This window comes from Lissotriton helveticus, chromosome 6, assembly GCF_964261635.1.
Source record: "Lissotriton helveticus chromosome 6, aLisHel1.1, whole genome shotgun sequence".
Classification (NCBI taxonomy): Eukaryota; Metazoa; Chordata; class Amphibia; order Caudata; family Salamandridae; genus Lissotriton; species Lissotriton helveticus.
In genome coordinates, this window is record NC_136067.1 from 554,951,362 (window position 1) to 554,975,111 (window position 23,750).

The following is a 23,750-nucleotide window of genomic DNA, read 5'->3' on the forward strand; positions in this document are numbered from 1 at the left end:
AGGAAGTGGGTAGGTCATAGAGGGAGCAAAGGGTGTCAAAAGATAGGAAAGAGGAGTGAGAAAAGAGTTGGGAGATCCACCGAAGGCCTCGAGAATGCCAAGTTTTCCAAAAGAAGGGTCTGGCATGTATGAGTAAAGACGTGTTATGCCATATGGGGGAGGAGAGGAAAGCAGCAATGGTAAGAGGAGGTGAGTGCGTGGAAGAGAGGAGTAATTTAGTGGTAAACTTGTGAATCGGGGTAGAGATAGAAGTGGGTTTACGGGAGAAGGAGAGGTATTCAGCAAAGGAGAAGGGAGAAAGAAGGAGGCGTTCAAGTTTGGTCCATAGAGGGCACGAGGTCGCAGGATCCTGTAGCCACAAAGAAGCCTGCCTCAATTGGAACGCCTTGTGGTAGGCTGGGAAGTCAGGAAAATGAACCCCACCCTCAGTTTTAGGACGAATCAGACGCACTAAAGACATTCTTGGTTTTTTTTTACTCCAGAGAAAGGACATTAGAATAGAATTGATCTTTTTGAAAAATCTGGAGGGGATAGGAACCGGAATGTTGGAGAGGGTGTAGAGAACAATAGGAGACAACATCATTTTTATAGTGTCAAGGCGACCCCACCAGGATAGGTAAAGGGGATGCCACTTGGAGGTGAGATCCGTTAATTTCTGAATGCATTTGGACATGCACAGAGAAACAGTGTCTGGGATGATAGGGGTGATATGCAGTCCCAAGTACTTGATGTTGGAGGCTTTCCACGTGAAATTAGAGGCGGCAAAATCGGGTTGAAAAGTGAATTTAGTCAGGGGAAGGATCTCGCATTTGTCATGATTAAGTTTATAGCCAGATATTTGTGAATAGGCATGGACTTCACTGAGAAAGGCAGGAATGGAAACGGATGGGTTGGAAACAAAGAGCAAAATGTCATCTGCATAAGCAGCCAATTTGATGTGGGAATCAGACATTTGAAAACCATGGATAGAGGGATGTTGACGAAGTTTGGAAAGGAAGGGCTCTAAGGCCAGGTTAAAGAGAAAGGGAGATAGGGGACAACCTTGGCGAACACCTCTGTTAAGATCAAAAAAGGAGGATATTTGACCATTAGCACAAACCGCTGCGCGCGGATGAGAATAAAGTAGGGAAATTAAGGATATAAAAATGGGACCGAAGCCAAACCAGCGTAGGGTGTGAAAGAGATAGGTCATTCGACCCTATCAAACGCCTTTTCGGCGTCCAGGGCAATGGCCGCAAGGGGATGGGGCAAAAGGCGGGATTGAGAAAGAATATTGAAAAGGAGTCTGGTGTTGTCAGTGATGTAACGACCCTTGACAAAGCCCGACTGTTCCTCGCCCAAGAGGTCTGGAAGAAGAAGGTCGAGACGTGCCGCAAGAGATTTTGCAAAAATCTTATAATCAATATTGACTAGAGAGATTGGCCTGTAATTCTTGCAGTGTTGAGGATCCTTCCCCTCCTTAGGTATGAGGCAGATATGGGCATCTGATAAAGAGCCTGAGGAGGAACCCAGGGAAAGGAAAGTGCCAATAAGGGAATGAAGTCTAGGGATAAGGAGTGTTGAAAAATGAAGAAAAAATTCTACTGTGAAGCCGTCCGGCCCAGGGGCCTTGTCCTTCTGGAGGGTTTGAAGAGCTTTAAGTAGTTCTTGTTGGGATATAGCAAGTTCTAAGTGAGAAAGGTCAAGTGGAAAGTGAGATGGTTTTTGAATGGAGGAAAAAAACATGTCTAAAGCGTGGGAAGAGGGCTGAGTTTCAGACGAATACAATGTCTTGTAGAAGGTAGAGAATTCAGTAAGGATGTCTGCATCAGTGTGTTTGAGATTCGAATTAACATCGTAGATTGATTCAATGTTCAGTTTGTTGTGTCTCACCTTGAAATAGTTAGCTAAGATCTTACCCGCCTTATTTTTGCCTCCATAGAACTTGGCACTAGATTTTAATAAGTACAAAGATGCATCGTCCGTAGACTTTTTGTTAAATTTCATCTTAGCATTAACCAGGGCGGTTAAAGTTTGCTGTGAACGGGAAGTAAAATAAGAATGCTCCAATTTCTTAATATCCAGAAGGATAGCCTTGGTAAAATCGCGAGCAGCTCTACGCTTTTTAGAAACAAAGCGGATAATGAAATCTCTTGCTGTCGCTTTATAGGCATCCCAAATGGTGTGTTTGGGGACAGGGGAAGAATCATTGAGGGAGAAAAACTCGTGGGAAAAGGAGGTGAAGGAGGTAGTGAACTTAGGGTCCAAGAGGAGGGAATTGTTGAAACGCCAGCGTTTGGGACCTGTCGATTTGGGTAAGATGTCCAATTGAACTAATGTGGGGGCATGATCAGAAAGTAAAATCGGACCAATTTCCGCAGAAGTGAGAGTTTGGGCAATGTTGTGGGTAACAAAAACATAATCAATTCGGGATTGGGAATGGTGGCATGGAGAATAGAAAGTAAATTCTTGAAGTTCAGGATTACAAAGGCGCCAGGCATCTGTGAGTTTGTGTTGGGAAATAGCTTGAGAAAAGGATTTATGAGATTTGTTGGGAACGAAATGTACTTTGGAGTTCCGGTCTAGAAAGGGGTCTAGGGGTTGATTACAATCTCCTTCCAGTATGAAATTGTCATCAATGAATCTGGTGATGTGCTGGGAGAATGAGTACCAGAAAGCGGGATCACCAGTGGTAGGGGCATAAACATTGAGGAGAGAAATTGGAACATTCTTAATAGAGAGTTTGGCATATATCCAGCGGCCTTCAGCATCTGACTCTTGAACAAGCAGGGTATGAGAAAGAGCTTTGTGACATAAGATAGCAACACCATTGCGTTTACCATCCCCAGGAGAGTAATAAACATCACCCACCCAACTTCTTTTCAATTTAACAGATTCTTCAGCAGATAAGTGGGTTTCTTGCAAAAAAGCAATATCCACATTCAAACGAGCAAGGTGAGATAAAATCCTCTGCCGTTTGATGGGGGAATTAACACCCCTAACATTCCATGTAATAACTTTCAGAGACATATCAAATAAGAAAGGATAGAAAAGTCATGCGAGAGGAGGAAGATGCAGTAAGAACTCCGAAGAAGAAGGAAGCCAGAGAGAATGAGAAAGACAATGAAAGGCAATGCAGTAGAATGGTAAAGAGAAGGGTGAAGAAGAAGAAAAAAGAGCAAAAGAAAGAGAGAAAGGAGCAGTTGATAGGAGAAACATGAGAAGGTAAACCATAAAGTAGCAAAAATGATAATGAGGAGATGATAGAAGAAAAGTCGTCGAGAAAGAAGAAAGAAAGACACCTGTGGAGAAAAGGAAATTAATGAACTTGAGGAAGAAAAAGTCGAAATAAGGAAAGTGAACATTCGGGAGAAAGGGGAAAACATACTTACGGAGGGTAGAGGCGGGGAGGAATGATCACCAGGGGAAGGAGACGAGAAGAAAGAGTGAAGGGGGAGCGCCAGGCAAAGGAAGCAAGCGTCCAATGCAAGCGAACCAACAAGTCGAGGGGAAGACGTCAGACATATTTGTAAACCTGCAAGAAAGAGGAAGGAAAAACATAAATGAGTGAGACTGCCGAAATAGGAAGAAAACAGCACAACGTTAAAAGATAAAAAGGTATAAAGGAGTAACGTGAAGAAGAGGGAAATGAGAGAAAATATCGGTGCGAAGGAAGACGACATAGAAAAACGCTAAGGAAGGTGATCTGTACATCCAACAAGGATGCAAGAGAGGGAAGAAAAAGTCAGAGGGGAACACAGAAATGGAAGACAGCAAGGTGCCTAGAAGAGGCAAACTGTAAAACAGCAAACATCAACCATAAAACATGTAAATTGAGCAAGACAACGAAGCCATATTAACAAGGTTCATGGAGGAAAAGCTGATGAGGTGTCAGAAAAGTCCATGTCAGACGACTGTGCAGCATTCAAAAAACTTCTGAGACGAACAGGATCTTCATAGGTCGTGGTCTTGTTGTTGTGGGTCACTCTGAACAGGCATGGATGAAATAGGCCATATCTAGCTCCAATAGCTCGTAGCTCTGGACGCATATCTAAAAAAGCTTTGCGACGACTGGCGGTGGCTTTGGCATAGTCCTGTGCAAAGAAGAGGTTGGATCCTGACCATTGTAGACGAGGAGAGGCACGGGCCGCTGAAATGACTTTGAGAAGGTCAGTGTATTCGAGGAAGTACATGATGACACCCCTTGGCCGTGAAGAGGGAGAAGGAGTGGAGGGGAGACGACCCAACCGATGTGCTCGCTGGATATTAAGCATGGTACCCTCAGGCAGATGAAGAAGCTTGGGTAAAAATGATTTGAAGAAGGCGATGGGGTCAGTCCCTTCGCAATTTTCCGCCAGGCCGTAGAGACGAAGATTGTTGCGTCTGTTTCGGTTCTCCAACTCCTCAACTTGCTTTTGGAGAGAAGAAATCTGGGACTGCATGTGAGAGACTTTGGAAGAAGATTCCTGAAGTGAAGTCAAAGAATGTTCCACCGTTGTTACCCTGGCTTCCATCTGAGACCAATTATCGGTAAGAACCTGCAGCTTGGAATTGGTGTCCTCCATGAAGGGTTTAAGAGCACGAATTTCCTCCAACAAGAGCTCCATGGAGACAGTCGAAGTTGATCCAGGTGGCGATGGAGGAGCTTTTTTAAGGCGTTTCTGCGCTGCTTTCCCTGAGGGCTGGGCAGGCCCCTCTGTGCTGGACTGCGACATCTGATCCGCAAGCGCTTGAGAATTGTCAAGGTGCGCTAAAGCTGAGAAAACTTTAGAGTTTTTAATGAAGACACCTCGTGAAGTTTTGGAAGTGCGCGAGTTGTCCTTGCCTTCCATGAGAAGGAGGTGCTGATGAGGAAAAATAGAGTTTGAAATTAGTCACCGTGTGCCCACCGACAGCTGGAGTTGGACGCAGGAGCTGTGGACAGAAAGCTGACAAGCAAGTGCGCAGGAAAAAGAAGGCCACCTGCGCAGAAGTCAGGAGTGTCCAGGGTGGAAGCAGCTGAAGGAGGCAGTAATCAAATCGTGGAAAAAGCCAATACACCAATGATGAAGGCAGAGAAGCACCTCAGCGTGTGGAGAAAGAAAAACGGGCCAGCGTAGATCTGAAAAAATCCATCAGGAGATAAACCTCATTAATGAAGAGGAGCGCGTAAAAAAGACGTGCAGGAACAGCGAACAAAACAGTTCAAAGTTGTGGCCATTAATGAAAAGTAGAGCGCAGCGGAATGAGGGAAAGTAGAATACGCTGATAAGTGCGCGCAGGTTACGTGAGGAAAAAGAAGCACCAGTGCCCTAAAATGGCCGCCCAGGTCAAGCAGACGTGAATGGAGCCCACTGAAAGTCCATGAATAGGAGAGATGGCGACATAGGACAAAGTTCAGCAGCAGTAGAGCCAAAATGGAGAAAACATCTCACCAGGTGAAGCGGTGGGCCCGAGGAGCTCCGTGGTGTGTGCGCATTGCAGCAAACGAGGGCGCCGCAGTACGCGGTAGCTGGAAACAAAATGGCGGACGCGACTTTCACTCAGCCGCGTCCGCTACAAAGTAGCGAAAAGGAGCATTGCGCCGCGTAGCAGAGCCGCCCTCAGAAGCACGCTGATGTCGGCAGCCTCCGGTGCATGAAGAGCCGCTTTGCAGGCAAAAATAAGCGGAGAAGGAAGGCGAAAACCCCTGGAGACCTGGAGCGCTCACATAAGAGCCGCCGTCCTCGCCGGGCGCCAAGCCACGCCCCCCAACATTCGCATCCTTAATGTGCCCGAAGGGTCAGAGGGCACAGAGATCAAGCTCTTCATCACTCAACTTTTGAAAGACTCATTAAGTCCCGATTGCTCACTGGAGGAGCTGGCTACAGACATTCAAAGAGTGCATAGAGACCCCATTAGACGTAATCCACAAAGGCCCAAACCCCGTAAAATTCTGGTCAATTTTCATACATACGCTCTTAAAGAGCGAATTCTTAACTTAGCCCTGAGGCAGAAATCCTTATCAGGGAAAGGATTCTCTTTCTCTATAAGATCTGACTTGGCCAGGGTCACACTTGAAAGGCAGTGGGAGCTTGGAAGGCGCTTAGATGCCTTTAGGAAGGTGGAGGCAACGGCTCAATTGACATTCTCCGCAGCACTAAAAGTGATGTACAACAATAAAATGTTTAATATAAGGTCAGTGCAGGCAGCGGATGAGCTTCTGTCGGAGCTGGGAGATAAGGCCACTTCGGTATAGGGGTAATGCCTTTGGAATCTTGGAATTTTGCAGTCACAGTGAGTAACGACCTCTTCCGTTTAAAAAAGAAAAACATGTTATCAGGAAACAAAGAAGAGGCTAGATAAGAGAACAAAAAAAAGTACACTGACACAAAATTAAACACACGTAAAAAAAAAATATATATATAAAAAAAAAGTACCAAAATTAAACATAAAAATTTAGTAATTAGCACTCAGCACCTAGCTGCACATTTAGGTGCACACTATATGATCATAGTTGGGGATTTTGTAGGTCACAAGGGGTTTGGTTTGTTTTCGGGTCGGGTTCAGGTGGGCCAATAGGAGTCCGTAGTGGGGTGCCATCTACTGGATTTCATCCGGTTAGATACATCAAGGGTTCTCCATGGGTGGGGGGGAGGTCAAGTAGGGAGAGGGTGGGGGGGGTGAGGTTAAAAATAAAAAATTCCTCATTTGTCTCTTCATTAGTTTTTTTTATCATAATGTTTGTTTAGTGCTCTATGACGGGCAGTTGAGTTTACCTTTGGTAGATCACTTCTTAGCAGATTGCAAATTGTCCAGAATGTGGCCGCACGTTTGGCTCTTAAGAAACCCCCTCGTACCTCGCTCGGACCACTATAGAAACTTCTCTATTGGCTTCCCATACGCCAGAGAATTAAATTCAAGATATGTTGTCTCGCCCATAAAGCTTTATATGGTGCGAGTCCAAGCTATCTGGCAGACAATTTAAATTTTACTGTCCAAATCGACGACTCAGATCAAAAGGCAAGGGACTGTTAATGGTCCATTTCTTTAGAAAGATTCGATCAGGAGGCAGAACTGTGGCTTATCTGGCTCCAAAATACTGGAATATTCTACCGGAGGACCTACATAAATGTCCCAGCCAAATCCGCTTCAGAAAACACGAAAGACAGAATTATTTAAAAGTTTAAGCTGCGGTTATTTTCTGCCTGTTTGACTCACGCTTTCTGGTAGCGCAGAGATACCCCTTTGGAAGTGAATTGTGCACTTTATAAATCAGCTACATACATACATACAGAAACAGGCAGGTCAAACAATGAAAACAAAATCTCCATCATGACAAATTATGCACAAACATTCTTGCACACCATACTACTTTAAGAAACCTTCATTCATTCAAACCTTCATCGGTGGTGAAATGTTTGTCAATGTGTTGCAGAAATAAAACACTTGTTTTTATTTTCTAATTACAAGTTTGACTGGTTTGAGGGTAAAATATATGCATGTTGTTAGAAATGGGGGTCTCTAGTTGGCAGAGGTAGGAAACTTTGTCCAAATAAGGACCCTTGCTTCTAGCCAGAGTAAGGGGGATACACACCTAAAATAACCCCTGCTCACCCACTTGGTAGCTTGGCACGAGCAGACAGGCTTGTCTCAGAGGCAGTGTGTAAAGCATATGCAAACACATACAGTAACACAGTGAAAACACTACGAATGGACACCACACCTGTTTAAAAAAATAGTGAATCTTTATCTAAATCAATAAGACCAAATACAATAAAATTCTAACATACAATACTCTTGAAAATAGAACTTGTGCAAAATAACCTTTAAATTGCAGGAACATTAATAAAACACAGTTCTTCTGACTAAGTAGCCCCTCCTTGGGCTACCACAATACTGAATGTGACAGAGCCTAACAATTCTAGCCAACTTGCCAGGGCTTGTGTAGAAGGGTGAGACAGTGCTCTCTGCGGTACTGGCAGGTCAAGGTGCAGCAACGGAGCCGGACAAAGTTCCGGTCTGGCAGCGACGGAGTTGGTGATGTTCTTGCAGTGTGTAGCAAAGCATTGTGGATTGCAGGGCCCACAAGACACTGTGCAACCAGCATTGACGGAGTTGGTGAGACATTAGTTGCATTGCGAAGCGAGACGGTGCTTTCAGGACACGGAATCCTACGATGGACTTGATAACAGAGTTGGTTACCCTTTTCTTCTACTGTGACGATCAGAGACAGTGCACACAGACACGGTGAGGTCTTTGCTGTTCCTGAGACCTTGAGAACAGGGGGCTAGCTCAGTTCTAGCCCTTGGAAATATTCTTCAAGCAGGGGAAAAACAAGCAGCATAGTCCTTTTCTCCTTTCCTTTGCAACAAGTAGCCACTGCAGGCCAACCCCAGACAGAAAACAGGGGCAGTATTCCTCCTCAGCATTTCCAGCTCTTCTCCTTGGCAAAGGTTCCTCTTGATTTCTCAGCAGTGATCTGAAAGTCTGGGGCCCGGGCCCATCTTTTTATACACCAAAATCCTTTGTTCTCTGAAGGCAGAGAGTGTCTGTACAGATCCAAAACAAGTTCTGCCCTCAATGACTCTTGGTAAGAGGTGGATACAGCATTGTTAAAGGCAGACCAGGCCCATTCAGGTGAAAAGGAAATCTCCTCCCCCTACTCTAAATGAAGCCCAGGTTTATTCAGCCCAGCCCCGACTCATCACACTTCTGGAACCACTGTCCCTCTCCAGCCCATGTCATCCAAAAGCCAGACATGCAATACACAAACCTAGTAGAAGCACACTGGTTGGATAGGCAAGAAAATACCTACTTTCTAAAAGTGGTATTTTCAAACACAGAATATAAAAATCACCCTCACTAAAAGTCTGAGTTCAGGCATACTAAACTTTATTTTTCTACCTTGTTCGCAGGGCCAGTTATGTTTATAAGATGTTATAAACAAACTCCCCATTCTGTCCTATGGGAACAGGTAGCCTTACAATAGTGAAAAACAAAATTGGCAGTATTTCACTATTAGTACATGCCACACACATTGGGACATGCCCTACCTTTCACATACAATGCACCCTGCCCTCAGGGGTACCTTGGGCCTACCTTAGAGGTGACTAATATATAGAAAAGGGAAGGTTTAGGGACTGGCAAGTGTGTACACTTACAAAGTCGACATGGCAGTCCCAGACTGCACACAGGCTCTGCAATGGCAAGCCAAAGTTACACTTTACAGGCTGCTTCTGTGGGTGGCACAATCATTGCTGCAACCCACTAGCGGCATTTGATTTACAAGACCTGGGCACACACAGTGCACTATACTAGGGTCTGACAAGTAAATCAAATATGCCAATCATTGAATCACTAATCCATAACAGTAAATTACAAAGGGAACACTTGCACTTTGGCACTGAACAACAGTGGCAATGTGTCCTAAGCATCTAACCAGCAAACCGAAGTCCAACACACTACACAAAATACAGGAGGCAAAGGCAAAAAATGCAGGGGAGACCCACGCCAATGGTGCCAGGTCTGACACATGTGACGGGCACTATGACCAAATACGGGGTGGTGCCTGCCAGTGGTATTTGAATAGTTTTTTCTCACAACATTGTGTTAGTTAGCAGATACAGAAACACCTCAATGTCATGATTTTATGGAGAACGGACAATATGTATTAAAAATAATGTTAACTACGATTATCTACTTCTATTTGTATCCTTTTTCAAGCTAATAATTATATTCTGGTCCTCTAAGATAGATCTGTCTAGAGTCCATCTCAAACTTGGAGTAGGGCTATCTAAATTTAAGACAAGTCTCACTGCAGAGTGATCCAACAGATGGTCAGGTTGGTGTGTGATTATCGCAACTTTATTTCCTAACCTGATGTCGATTAAGAAATAATCGATGCAGGAATCATGCCTATGTTTTGTATTATAGAAGGTAAAACCCTTATTGTTGCCCGCCTTACTCCTCCAAAGGTCTATCAAACCCATAGTCTTCTTTAAATTTTTTATGGTCGGTGTCATTTTCGGTGTATTTACCGTATGACGTGCGGAGGATTTGTCTAAGACAGGGTCAGGTAATGTGTTGAAATCGCCAGCCATTATGATGATATTTCCATTTTCTAACAGTACTTGAATAAAATTGTTAAGAGAGGAGGGATCGTCAACATTTAGTCCATAATACGTGAACATCGAGTATTTTATAGTATTGATGTTCACGATCATGATCAACCATCTCCCCCCAGGGTCTGCAATGACTTCTAGTATTTTGGCTTGTGCTGAATTCTTTATTAGGATTGCTACCCCCTTTACATTAAAATTTTGATTTGTGCATGCATACTGATTAATCCAGCTCTGGCCTTTGACTATCTCTTTCCACTCTATTTTAATAATATCATGTTTTGATTGTTTTAGGAAGAGAAAGATTCTCCTCCTTCTAGCTGGCACCCTTAGCCAATTTACATTCCAGCTTAATATCTTGAGACTGCGGGTAGTGTTAATATTAGCTATTTTTATTTTTTAAAAGGGGCACAAATCCTTGGCATGTTTTGATTTCGATGTATTTTTTACTGCATATAAGGACCTCTTGTTTTTTTTTCTTTTTTCCCACTGCTGCCCACCCTTTGAATTATATACATTAGTGCATGTGTATTGACTCTTCTCTCCCTGAGGGACCCTCCCTTTAACTAAATAGGGCATTCTGACCAGCCCTTTGCCCTCACCTCTCCGTATTAATCATGATTTATTAATTTTATCGTCTACTCCTAGCCCTTATCTTTTCATTTTTTCTATTAAGTTTACAACTTTGCCTGGATCCTTCATGTTTAACATCTTATTATTCCACATTATTCTTAATGTGGCAGGGAATTTTAGTTGAGCCGTAGAACCTTGAGCTTTCAACTCCTGAATGTGTTTCCCTAATTCCCACTGTTGATTCTGAGTCTCCCTGGCCAGATCTGACCAAATTCTGAAAGACCAATCGTCTTTTGTAAAAGTGCCCACTTTTAAGCCTTCACCAAGCAGCTACTCTTTTATCATGTAGGTGTTAAAGTTTACTAGAATTTTTCTTGGCTTGGATATATTGGGATTCTTCCTGAACGGATCCCTATGCATCCGTTGTATATCTTGGTGCAGGTCGAAAGTCTTAGCAGATGGTATTAACTCTTTTATCAGGGTTATAACAAACACTTTTAGGTCTCCCCCTTCTTTCCCCTCAGGAATATTTAGGATCCTTAAGTTGTTCCTCCTAGAATGATTTTCTAACACCTCCACTTTTTCCTGTAGTAGTCTCTCACTCGCGTTTAGCTCTGCTATTTGTTTTGAGTTATCTGCAGTTTCCTCTTGTACCATCTCAAAAGTCACTTCTAAGCTTCCTATTCTTTCTGATAGGCTTGTAAGTTTATTTTCCAAGCTTTCGCAGATATTGCATTGCAAATCTTTGCCTAGTTTGCCTCCGAAAGCGTGAACCTATTTTTTATTTCTTCCAAAAGGGCACGCAAAAGAACTCCTGTATCTAGCGATACACTCCCTGCTTCTGTGGATACGACTGTTATCTCCAGAGATAGAGCCTCAGAATCCTCTTCTGATCTGATCTCAGAATCTAATAAGTTCTCCCCTAGCACTGGGAATTTGTTAGAGAGAGGGACACCCCCCTGTCCTGTGTGTTTACTCTGTTCTTTAAGTGATAGTGCCCTTTCCTTGCAGGGGATTACTTGGCGAGGAGAATTGAAAGTAGAAGGAGGTATAGGCAGTTTCTCTCTTTCCTTCTTTTCCTGAACCTTACAATTAGGATCTTAGTGAGGGAGTAATTTTTGTTTTCCTAGAATGCGGGTCATGAGGGGTTAACTGTGTTTACCCACTTTTCTTTTTCTGCTTACGCTCAAAGAGTGTCACTTTGGGTGCTGGAGTTACTTTGTTAATGTGATGAAGTAGACTGGGAGATTTAACACCAGCAGGTGCGGATACATTAAAAGGAAAAGTTATAGGGAGGATATTGCTGGTTCCTCCACCCTGGGTAGAACTAGGGAGAAATCTACCTTTGAGTTCCTCAAAGTATATCTTGAAATACCTGGGGGTTTCAGTGGTATATCTGAGATCTGTCCTGCTTTGTCAGCCTTTGTTGTTTTCACCAGTCCTTGCCACCTTGTAGCGGTGGGGGGGTCCTTTTAGGGCACAGAGGATGAGGTGCCTGGATTTCCAATAGTGGTACACGCGTCTGGGGACTTGTTCTGAAGCTGCCCCCGTGAACTGGAAGTGGAGCTGGGCTGCCACTCGCCGATCCCGACACAGCTGCAAAGCCGCCAGCAACCACCGGTCACCGTGGCAGAGAGGCTGCTGCGAAGGTGGAATGGCCATCCAAACCGCTAAAAAGGGAAAGGCGGCCGGGCCTGATGGTTTACCAGCCGAAATCTATAGAGCACTAGAGCAAGAATTAATCTCCTTTTTGACTGTCCTATTTAATCAAATATTATTGGATAGTATCAGCCCGCCGGCATCCTGGGATAGTGCATCTATAACCTTGATATTAAAACCTGGAAAACCACCTACATCATGCGGTTCATATAGACCCATATCGATCTTAAATGTGGACTATAAAATCTTTACCACAGTACTTGCTTAGAGATTAGCATTGGTGGCCCCTGAAATTCTTCACCCCGACCAGAAAGGTTTCGTGAGGGGACGCCAGCTATATGAATTAACTTATGATTTAGTTGGGGCGATTGATATGGCTTTATTGGAGTCCCTTCCCCTGGCGGTCCTTACGTTGGACGCAACCAAGGCCTTTGACAGGGTGAACTGGGTTTACCTGTCGGAGGCCTTGGCCAAGTTCAATGTGGGTGTGAGAATGAGGCGGGCAATTGATCTTATATATCGGAATCCCAGCGCACGTATTCTGGTTAATGGTGCCTTAACTGAGCCATTGAACATCTCGAGGGGTACAAGACAGGGCTGCCCTCTCTCCCCGCTTCTGTTCGATCTTTACATCGCACCATTTGCCCAGAGCTTAAGAGATAATAACAAAATTTTACCATTCACATATAAGGGATGGGAGAGAAAGGTGGCCCTATACGCCGACGATATCTTGGTGTATACATCGGAGGCACAAACTGCACTCCCAGCAGTCCTTAAAGCAGCCTTGAAGTTTGGTGCAATCTCCGGGTACGAGATTAATACCTCAAAGACCGAGATGATGATATGGAATATAGATCAGATTCCAACAAATATTTTAATATATCCCGGTAATAAGATGAGGTATTTAGGGGTTAACATCGTCAAGGATATAAACCAGATCGCTAAGATTAATTTTGCCGCTGTGGCCAAGGAGTGCCGTAAATTGTTACAGTCTTGGGCACATCTTCCTCTATCTTTTTAGGGTAGGTCTAATTTAATTAAGATGTCCGTTCTACCTAAGGTTTCTTTTCTTTTTAACACAATTCCGTTATACTTTGATCCTACACTAATTAATAAATTGCAGTCTGACATTAATTCTTTCATTTGGAATAAGCTTCTTGCGAGGATATCTTGGAAGAAGCTTAGGAGGCGTAGAGATAAGGGGGGAATTGCAGCCCCAGATTTTCAGACCTATGCATGGGCTTTTCAACTGTCCCATGCCAGAATGCTCTTAAAAAAAAACATCTGAGTATGGGGTGGTGCCTCTGTAGTCCACCCTTCTTACAGGAGAAGGTCTCAGCCAATCAGAGTTCTTGTTCAAATTTGGAGACCCAAAGATTTAAAAAAAAATTAAGCTGAAGACTGCAGGGAGTGGCTAAAATGTGGGCCCAATTAACCAAAGCCATTAAAATAGGGTATTATGGCAGTCGGACCCCGCTTTGGGATCTCCCAGAAAGCCCAGATTGGTTGAATGACTGTCTTGCGGCCCGATCAAGGATGCTGGGTTGGTTGTATGGGGTGATCTATTTTTGGAGGGTGAGTTATTTTCATGGGAATATTTGAGAAACATCATTGGCTCTAACTTCGCTCGATTTAAGTACATCCAAATATTTAGTTTGTCCCATGCATACACATCCAGGCCAACTCGTGGAAACAAACTCCCCCCAGGTGGGCATAGCCATTTAATATCCCTTTTGGTTGATAAATCTTCTGCCAAAAAAGAAATCTCAACATGGTACAAACTGATCATAGAGGAAAGAGATGGTGGTTTTTCACTTCCTGATGAGCTTTGGTCTCCCTCTATGGTAGATAGTAACTTGCAAGAGCTTTGGACTTCATCTTGTGAAATGTTGTGGGATGTGGTGAAACCATCTTGGCTCCAAAGAAATCAAATTGTTTCCATGCATAGAGCCTACTATTCCCCTTTAAGGCTTTCAAAGTTCTCTCCAGGGAGCGTGGTGGGATGCCCTAAGTGTGGCTTGGCGGCCGCTTCTGACTGCCATATGTTTTTTGAGTGTCCCGCTCTGACCACATTTTGGGAAGCTGTAATTAAAACTCTGTCATCGTCCCTGAACCTGAACATTGTCATTGATCTTCCACTGGTCATCTTTGGTATCTTGGACGGTGTTCAGAGTCTGGAGAAGAAGCTAGTTTTCTATTCTACCTTGTTGGCCAGAAGGGAGATATGCAGGAGATGGAAAGACTCTTTGCCCCCCACAATCGAAGACTGGTTTACTTCTACATTGGCAGTCTCCAAGCTAGATCTGGGTAGGGCTGGCAATTTGAATAAAAGAACGTTCTGGCGATTATTGGTCTGGGCACATTGAGTTTCCGGGTTTTTTTTTTCCCCCGGGTCCTATGATTACGCCATTAAAATTCAATCTGGGGCGCAACACGATTGTGGCAAATTTCCCCACCTTTCACTGGTTTTTGTTTGATGTTTACAATTGGTTGAAGTTGGAAGAGCTGAGGGCAGAACATCGTTGGTCAAGTTAAGCCCTGCCAGATATTAACAATCTGAGACAGCACTCCGCTTGTACACCATTAGAGATCATCATAAAAACAAAACCAAGGTGGCAATATGAGGACAAAAAAAACAAAAAAAAAACAAAAAAAAAGAACAGAGAAGACACAACCTTGGAGTCATGGAGTCTGAGTCATTTTCGGTGTATTTACCGTGGGACGTGTGGAGGATTTGTCTAAGACAGGGTCAGGTAATGTGTTGAAATCACCAGCCATTATGATGATATTTCCATTTTCTAACAGTACTTGAATAAAATTGTTAAGAGAGGGGGGATCGTCAACATTTGGTCCATAATACGTGAGCATCGTGTATTTTATAGTATTGATGTTCACGATCATGATCAACCATCTCCCCCCAGGGTCTGCAATGACTTCTAGTATTTTGGCTTGTGCTGAATTCTTTATTAGGATTGCTACCCCATTTACATTACAATTATGATTTGTGCATGCATACTGATTAATCCAGCTCTGGTCTTTGACTATCTCTTTCCACTCTATTTTAATAATATCATGTTTTGATTGTTTTAGGAAGAGAAAGATTCTCCTCCTTCTAGCTGGCACCCTTAGCCAATTCACATTCCCGCTTAATATCTTGAGACTGCGGGTAGTGTTAATATTAGCTATTTTTATTTTTTAAAAGGGGCACAAATCCTTGGCATGTTTTGATTTCGATGTATTTTTTACTGCATATAACGACCTCTTGGTTTTTTTCTTTTTTCCCACTGCTGCCCACCCTTTGAATTATATACATAAGTGCATGTGTATTGACTCTTCTCCCCCTGAGGAACCCTCCCTTTAACTAAATAGGGCATTCTGACCAGCCCTTTGCCCTCACCTCTCCGTATTAATCATGATTTATTAATTTTATCGTCTAGCCCTTATCTTTTCATTTTTTCTATTAAGTTTACAACTTTGCCTGGATCCTTCATGTTTAACATCTTATTATTCCACATTATTCTTAATGTGGCAGGGAATTTTAGTTGAGCCGGAGAACCTAGAGCTTTCAACTCCTGAATGTGTTTCCCTAATTCCCACTGTCGATTCTGAGTCTCCCTGGCCAGATCTGACCAAATTCTGAAAGACCAATCGTCTTTTGTAAAAGTGCCCACTTTTAAGCCTTCACCAAGCAGATACTCTTTTATCATGTAGGTGTTAAAGTTTACTAGAATTTTTCTTGGCTTGGATATATTGGGATTCTTCCTGAACGGATCCCTATGCAACCGTTGTATATCTTGGTGCAGGTCGAAAGTCTTAGCAGATGGTATTAACTCTTTTATCAGGGTTATAACAAACACTTTTAGGTCTCCCCCTTCTTTCCCCTCAGGAATATTTAGGATCCTTAAATTGTTCCTCCTAGAATGATTTTCTAACACCTCCACTTTTTCCTGTAGTAGTCTCTCACTCGCGTTTAGCTCTGCTATTTGTTTTGAGTTATCTGCAGTTTCCTCTTGTACCATCTCAAAAGTCACTACCAAGCTTCCTATTCTTTCTGATAGGCTTGTAAGTTTATTTTCCAAGCTTTCGCAGATATTGCATTGCAAATCTTTGCCTAGTTTGCCTCCGAAAGCGTGAACCTATTTTTTATTTCTTCCAAAAGGGCACGCAAACGAACTCCTGTATCTAGCGATACACTCCCTGCTTCTGTGGTTACAACTGTTATCTCCAGAGATAGAGCCTCAGAATCCTCTTCTGATCTGATCTCAGCATCTAATAAGTTCTCTCCTGGCACTTGGAATTTGTTAGAGAGAGGGACACCCCCCTGTCCTGTGTGTTTACTCTGTTCTTTAAGTGATAGTGCCATTTCCTTGCAGGGGATTACTTGGCTAGGAGAATTGAAAGTAGAAGGAGGTATAAGCAGTTTCTCCCTTACCTGCTTTTCCTGAACCTTACAATTAGGATCTTAGTGAGGGAGTAATTTTTGTTTTCCTAGAATGCGGGTCATGAGGGTTTAACTGTGTTTACCCACTTTTCTTTTTCTGCTTACGCTCAAAGAGTGTCACTTTGGGTGCTGGAGTTACTTTGTTAATGTGAGGAAGTAGACTGGGAGATTTAACACCAGCAGGTGCGGATACATTAAAAGGAAAAATTATAAGGGGCATATTGCTGGTTCCTCCACCCTGGGTAGAACTAGGGAGAAATCTACCTTTGAGTTCCTCAAAGTATATCTTGAAATACCTGGGGGTTTCAGTGGTATATCTGAGATCTGTCCTGCTTTGTCAGCCTTTGTTGTTTTCACCAGTCCTTTCCCCCTTGCAGCGGTGGGGGGGGTCCTTTTAGGGCACAGAGGATGAGGTGCCTGGATTTCCAATAGTGGTACACGCGCCTGGGGACTTGTTCTGAAGCTGCCCCCCGTGACCTGGAAGTGGAGCTGGGCTGCCACTCGCCGATCCCGACACAGCTGCAAAGCCGCCAGCAACCACCGGTCACCGCGGCAGAGAGGCTGCTGCGAAGGTTGTAGTGTTGCCAACTGTGGGGCGTACCACAGTGGCACACGCCCCCTCCCAGTGTTTCACTTGAGGTTACCCCTCTAGCGTGAGGGGACAGTTGGTTGAGGCCAACGTGTACGTGAGTAGCGTAAGTAGCCAATAAAAAGCCCAGGGCTCTGGGCGTGGTTAAGTTAGTTACTGGCCACCAAAGCTAACACACGTGTCTTGTGCCATCTATCCTGTAGGCCTACACTGAGACACTACACTGGCGACGAGGGGGTACTTCGAACCCCCTGCATGCCCATTTAGCCACCGATTGCACCTGCGCACCAGCGGCGCACCCCCGGCACCCCCGGTGCCACCGACGGCCTGCTGTGGCTCACCTCGGCACCTCAGTGACCTCCGTCCGCTGCTCCTCCCTGTGCACCCAGAGCATTCCTGCCCAGCTGTGCCAGCCGCCGAGGATTCTCCGCCGCTGGGAGCGTCACCGCCAGGTACCCACGGTGTGCCTGCCCGGCTGCCTGCTGATTGCTGCCCGGGGGCCTCGTCTCTACCTCCAGGCCCGGCCCGTCGTCTCTCCGTGAGGCTCGCGCATGCGCTGTGCGCACCTGCTTTCCCGGCCTGCCATCCCTCACGCATTTTGCGTATCACCGGCACTGCCAACCCTCACGCATCTCGCGGAAACGGGCCCCGGAGTCCTTCCGTTTGCTGGAACTGCGTCTGCTGTGCCTGGCGCCTGTCTACCTGCTGCTGGTGCCTGTTCTGCTCCTCCAACATGGCCAACATTCCGCCTCTGGAGCCGTTCACGGTCGACGGTAGCCCCCCTTCCCAGGCCACCCGGTGGAAGAAGTGGGTGGAGCGACTTGAGGTCTATTTCGTCGCGGCGAACGTCGCGGTTACGCGCCAACGAGCCATGCTGCTGCACCTAGGGGGAGAGGCGATTCATGATATCTCAAAGGACATTACGAAAGGCGCCCTGCCCCACACCTACAAGACCCTGCGGGATGCCATCACAAAATACTTTGAGCCGTTCACCAGCGCGGATTACGAGCGCTTCCTGCTCCGCCAAGCGCGGCAGCTCCCGGAGGAATCCGTAGATGTGTTCTACGCTCGGCTCAAGAAGCTAGCCAGCACCTGCACCCTACCTGATGCGGAGGATGAAATTCGCGACCAATTTATTCAAGGTTGCGCCTCCCTGAAACTGCAGGAGAGAGTGCTCGAAACAGACGCCATGTCCATGCGCGACATCCTGGCCCTAGGGCGGTCTAAAGAACTTTCCAAGGCCCGTGCTGCCCATATGGAACCGAAACTAGCTGCAACGGTCAAGACGGAACCGGTGTGCGCCATCCAATCACGACCTGCTGATGACCGGACGAGGCCCCCCAGAAAAGGACGCCCGAGACCGGCCCAATCCGCGAAGAACACAGCGTGCATGTGGTGCAGAGGTGCTACCCCCCACAAAGGCGCCTGCCCAGCCCAAGGCAATATCTGTAGTGCGTGCGGCAAGGCCAACCACTTTGCAAGCGTCTGTCTGTCGTCGCAGAGGAAGAAACAAGGTGCCCCACCTAGGAGGGTGCGACAGATGGCTCCGCTGTCGAACACGCCAACGAGCAGCGACATGGACGACGATGAAGAAGATGCTGCATCCGTCCACGTGGTGCGCATGCTCAACACTCTAGCGTCTTCAGCCGAACCAATGTGCACCGTCCAAGTTCATAGCCAAACCGTCAGGGCCCTCATTGACACCGGCGCAACGATTAATCTCATGGCCGCCAGCGTCTACCAGAGCCTTGAGAATGCTCCACCACTCCACCCCACAAGAGTGCTGGTGTTCGCCTACGGAACCCGGCGCCCCCTGCGCCTGTGCTGAGTATTCTGGACTACCGTGTCCCACGACTCAACGCAGCTGCAAGCAAAAATCTATGTCTCCAGAGAAGGATCAGGATTCCTCCTTGGTTGCAAAACGGCACGGGAGCTCGGACTTATACACTTTGCCCTGACAGTACAAGCCCAGGGTTTGGACCATCTGGTTTCAGAACATTCCTCGCTGTTCGAGGGCATCGGATGTTTAAGAGGACCCCCCCGTCCAACTCCACATCGACCAGTCAGTAGCTCCAGTAGCCCTCCGGCACAGGCGGATCGCTTTTCACCTCCGGCCCAAGGTCGAAGCCGAGTTGAGGATGCTTGAACAAGCCGGCATCATTGAACGTGTGACTGGACCCACACCATGGGTATCCCCCATCGTGGTTGCCAAAAAACCAAAGCAACCCGAGGCCGTGAGGATATGCGTGGACATGCGCCTCCCCAACCTGGCAATCAAGAGGGAGCGTCACCTGACGCCGACCATCGACGACATCATTGGGGAGCTCGCAGGGTCCAAGTGGTTCTCCAAGATGGATTTGAGGTCGGGGTACCATCAGATTCCCCTCCATCCTGACTCCCATCCAATCACGACCTTCTCCACCCACGCAGGCCTGTGGAGGTACACTAGGCTTAACTTTGGCATATCAAGTGCGGCCAAAGTGTTCCAAAACATCATTCACAATGTCTTACAAGGCCTGGACAGAGTGCTCAACGTGAGCGACGACATTCTGGTACACGCCCCGACACTAGAGGAACACATCAGGCACCTCCAAGCAGTATTCAACCGACTAAGAGAGCGAGGCCTGACTCTTCACAGAGATAAATGTGAATTCCTCCGCAAGGACATCAGTTTCTTTGGGTACAAGTTCTCCGACCAAGGAGTGGGGCCCGACCCAGAGAAAGTTAAAGACATACACAATGCGCCAGCCCCTGTCTCTGTCACAGCTATCCGTAGCTTCCTAGGCATGGTAACATACTGCGGGCGGTTCATCAAGGATCTGTCCGACCTAACAGGGCCTCTCCGCGACCTCACGAAGTCAACTGCTACCTGGACGTGGGGCCCGGAACAACAAGAATCGTTTATGAAGACGAAGGCAGCCCTGTCAGCAGACACCACTCTTGCCTACTTCGACCCGCGACATGAGTCACAGCTGCTGGTGGATTCAAGCCCCACGGGCCTGGGGGCCGTCCTGTCGCAACAACAAGCATGCGGGGAGTGGGCCCCAGTGGCGTACGCCAGCCGTACACTGACACCCACCGAGCAGCGCTATTCCCAGATCGAAAGGGAAGCCATTGCCATTCTATGGGGGTGCCGCCACTTCCACATATACCTTTACGGACATCCCTTTTCAGTCATTACCGATCATAAGCCCCTCATACCGCTATTCCAAGGCTCGTCTTCCCGTCCACCTCCGAGAATCGAGAAATGGGTGTTACAGTTGCAAGAATTCCAGTTCACCGTGGAATACCGGCCCGGCACAAGGAACCCAGCGGACTATCTCTCGAGGCATGCCCGGACAGTCACCGATGCTGAAGCAGCCGAAGCAGCGGCCACAGAAGAATACGTCCGGCTGATCGTCGAAAGGTCACGACCACGGCCTATGTCCCTGGAGGAAGTGGCGAACGCCACCAAGAATGATGACTGCATCCAAATAGCAATCCGCGCCTTAGAGCTGGAAGATTGGAAAGCGCTACAAAGCCCCGCATCCTTCCGCACGCCAGAGGCCCAAGCGGCCCTAAAAGCCCTATACCAAGTCAGGCATGAACTATCTATCTCAGCCGAGGGATGTCTCCTGAGAGGCCCTCGCCTGGTACTGCCCAACAGCCTTACCCACCGAGCTGCGTTGCTGGCCCACGGGTCACATCAAGGGATCGTCAAGTCTAAGAGCAGACTCCGGAGCAAGTTGTGGTTCCCAGGACTCGACAAGGCGGTCGAGGAAGTGGTCCAAAGCTGCCCAGTATGCCTATCGACGAGCCTACCAAACCCTCCAGCGCCCGTGATCACCAAAGAAGGGCCAACGTCCCCGTGGACACGAGTAAGCGCAGACTTCGGCAGTCTCCCCGGGGGCAAGTATATGCTAGTGGTAGTAGACGATTTCTCTCGCTACCCCGAAGTAGAACTTGTCACTTCAACAGCGGCATCGGAGGTAATCCCGAAGTTCAAGAAAATCATCGCTACCCATGGGCTCATGGAAGAAGTCCGCACTGACAATGGTCCCCCCTTCAACGGCAATGAGTTCACAGAGTATCTGCAGAGCCACAGCATCAAACACAGACGAATCACCCCAAGGTGGCCTCAAGCCAACGGTGAGGTCGAAAGGTTGATGAGAACTTTGAATAAGATGATCCAAATTGCCATAGCCGACGGACACTGCCTGGAGTTGGCCATTTATCAATTCCTCCGAGAGTATCGCCTAACCCCACACTGCACCACAGGAGTATCTCCAAGCCGACTCTCTTTCAATCGGGCTATAGCCGACACCATACCACACCACCCATCGTGGGAGCTGGCCCCGGTCCCCACAAACAGGTCTATCGAACAGCGCACCAAGAACAACCAGAGAGCGTCCCAAAGACGGAGGGCAGCAGATAGCCTGATTCAAGTTGGAGACATGGTCCTAGTAAAAGACCGCCACCCTGGCGGGAAATTCCGTCTGCCCTTTGAACTGGATCCCTGGAGAGTAACGGAGGTGAATGGAATGATGGTCACTGCCGTCAAAAATGGAGAGACTGTGACAAGGAACATTTCATTTTTTAAGAGATCACCAGAAGCAGGAGAAGACATGGAAGCGGACAACTGGCACCTGACCCCCCAGTACCGGTCGTCGGAATCAACAGACACAGACGCTCTAGCTAGCCAAGCCCGTGACCTCACTCTGAGAGAGGAAGAGCCAGAGAGACCAACTGAAGAACCCAGTGTCAGCGAGAGAGAGACCGAAAACCAGTCCCTGGTTGCGGCGGAAGGGCGAAGCCAAACGAGGTACAGTCTACGCCCGTGGCCAAAATCTTCCCAGAGGTACCGGGACTTCGTGGCCCAGTGTTGGCGTTGAACTGATCAAGATAGCTGACCCCGCCGAGAATAAAGTAAGACTGTTCTGTGTTTGTAACCCAGTCATTTTTCCTCAGGGCCTGTGTCAGAGACTTTTGGCGAACTTTGTTATACATAGCCTGCAAGGCTCCTCGCAGCGCCCCATATGACTACAAAAGACTTTTGTGCACTGTTGTATCCCAGTTTGTTTTATCCCTAGGTAAAGGAGGAATGTAGTGTTGCCAACTGTGGGGCGTACCACAGTGGCACACGCCCCCTCCCAGTGTTTCACTTGAGGTTGCCCCTCTAGCGTGAGGGGACAGTTGGTTGAGGCCAACGTGTACGTGAGTAGCGTAAGTAGCCAATAAAAAGCCCAGGGCTCTGGGCGTGGTTAAGTTAGTTACTGGCCACCAAAGCTAACACACGTGTCTTGTGCCATCTATCCTGTAGGCCTACACTGAGACACTACAGTGGAATGGCGGAAAGTGATTCCAGGGTTTATTGCCCTCCCTTCTGACGAAATATTTGGCATCTTGAAACGGACTGTGCGGCTCTTCATGTCTGCTCTGTAGAAAGTGCTATCCTGTATCTGGGCTCGGAGTGTTCCGCTGTGCCATCGGAGAGGTGAGAAGCGGTGTTCGCGTATACCCGGCCGCCATGTTCCTCGTGATTATCTGTTTCACACTCTAAAGGAATTAATGCCAAATTACCAGAACTCGATGCACTGACTATTACATCAACTGATGTTATCAGCAGGTTTAAAAAATAGGGCAAGCTATGTGTATTATTCAGGTACAAATCTAATGTTCCTACTTCTTAAACTCTGGATAATTGAGCATTTAGGCAATGTGGATTTAGTTGGACTCGTCCTTTAATGTGTGCTTTCCAAATTGAAAATACTTTACACTATCTATTGTTACTATTTCACTTAGTGATGTCTATCTCAAACATTGTAATGGCCAATTTAATTTCTATAAATTAGAAGGATGTTAAATTATAATGTGTGAACAACAAGTAAGAATGACAATGGTTTCGATAAATGTTAGAGAAGCAAATATGATGTTTTAAAAAAGTTGTAGTCATTCTTTCTTTAATTATAAATAGAGCTGTGCATGTTATTGAAGAATCCAAAGTCACTTGGAAACCTTTTGCCCAACAGCATTTCTTCTATATTTCATCCTAATTAGGGCTCTTGTACAAGACTACTTCTGAGTCCTTGTACAATAACTTTATTCCTCTGGTTCCCCTGGGTATCCTTGCAGCACTTCAATGTAAAATACAAATGGTGTCACTGACTTTCCCCGAGGGATGCGCGAGTGCCTCAGAGATATCTAAGATATATCTCAGCTCTGCAGAGCATGGACTATATCTGTGATGTGAAATTACTAATCTTGATAAAGACAATTTCTTAAGTCGCCAAGGAAGTAATTCTTTTTTTTTAACATTAAGTCACTCGAATAAGTAGAGTTTCAATAACAGTAGCTGCACTATATGCCTCCTCGTGCCGTGCTGTATGTTTTCATCACCTCTTTCAATACTGATACCCCAACTATTAAAACTGCGATGTTTGGAAACTAATTT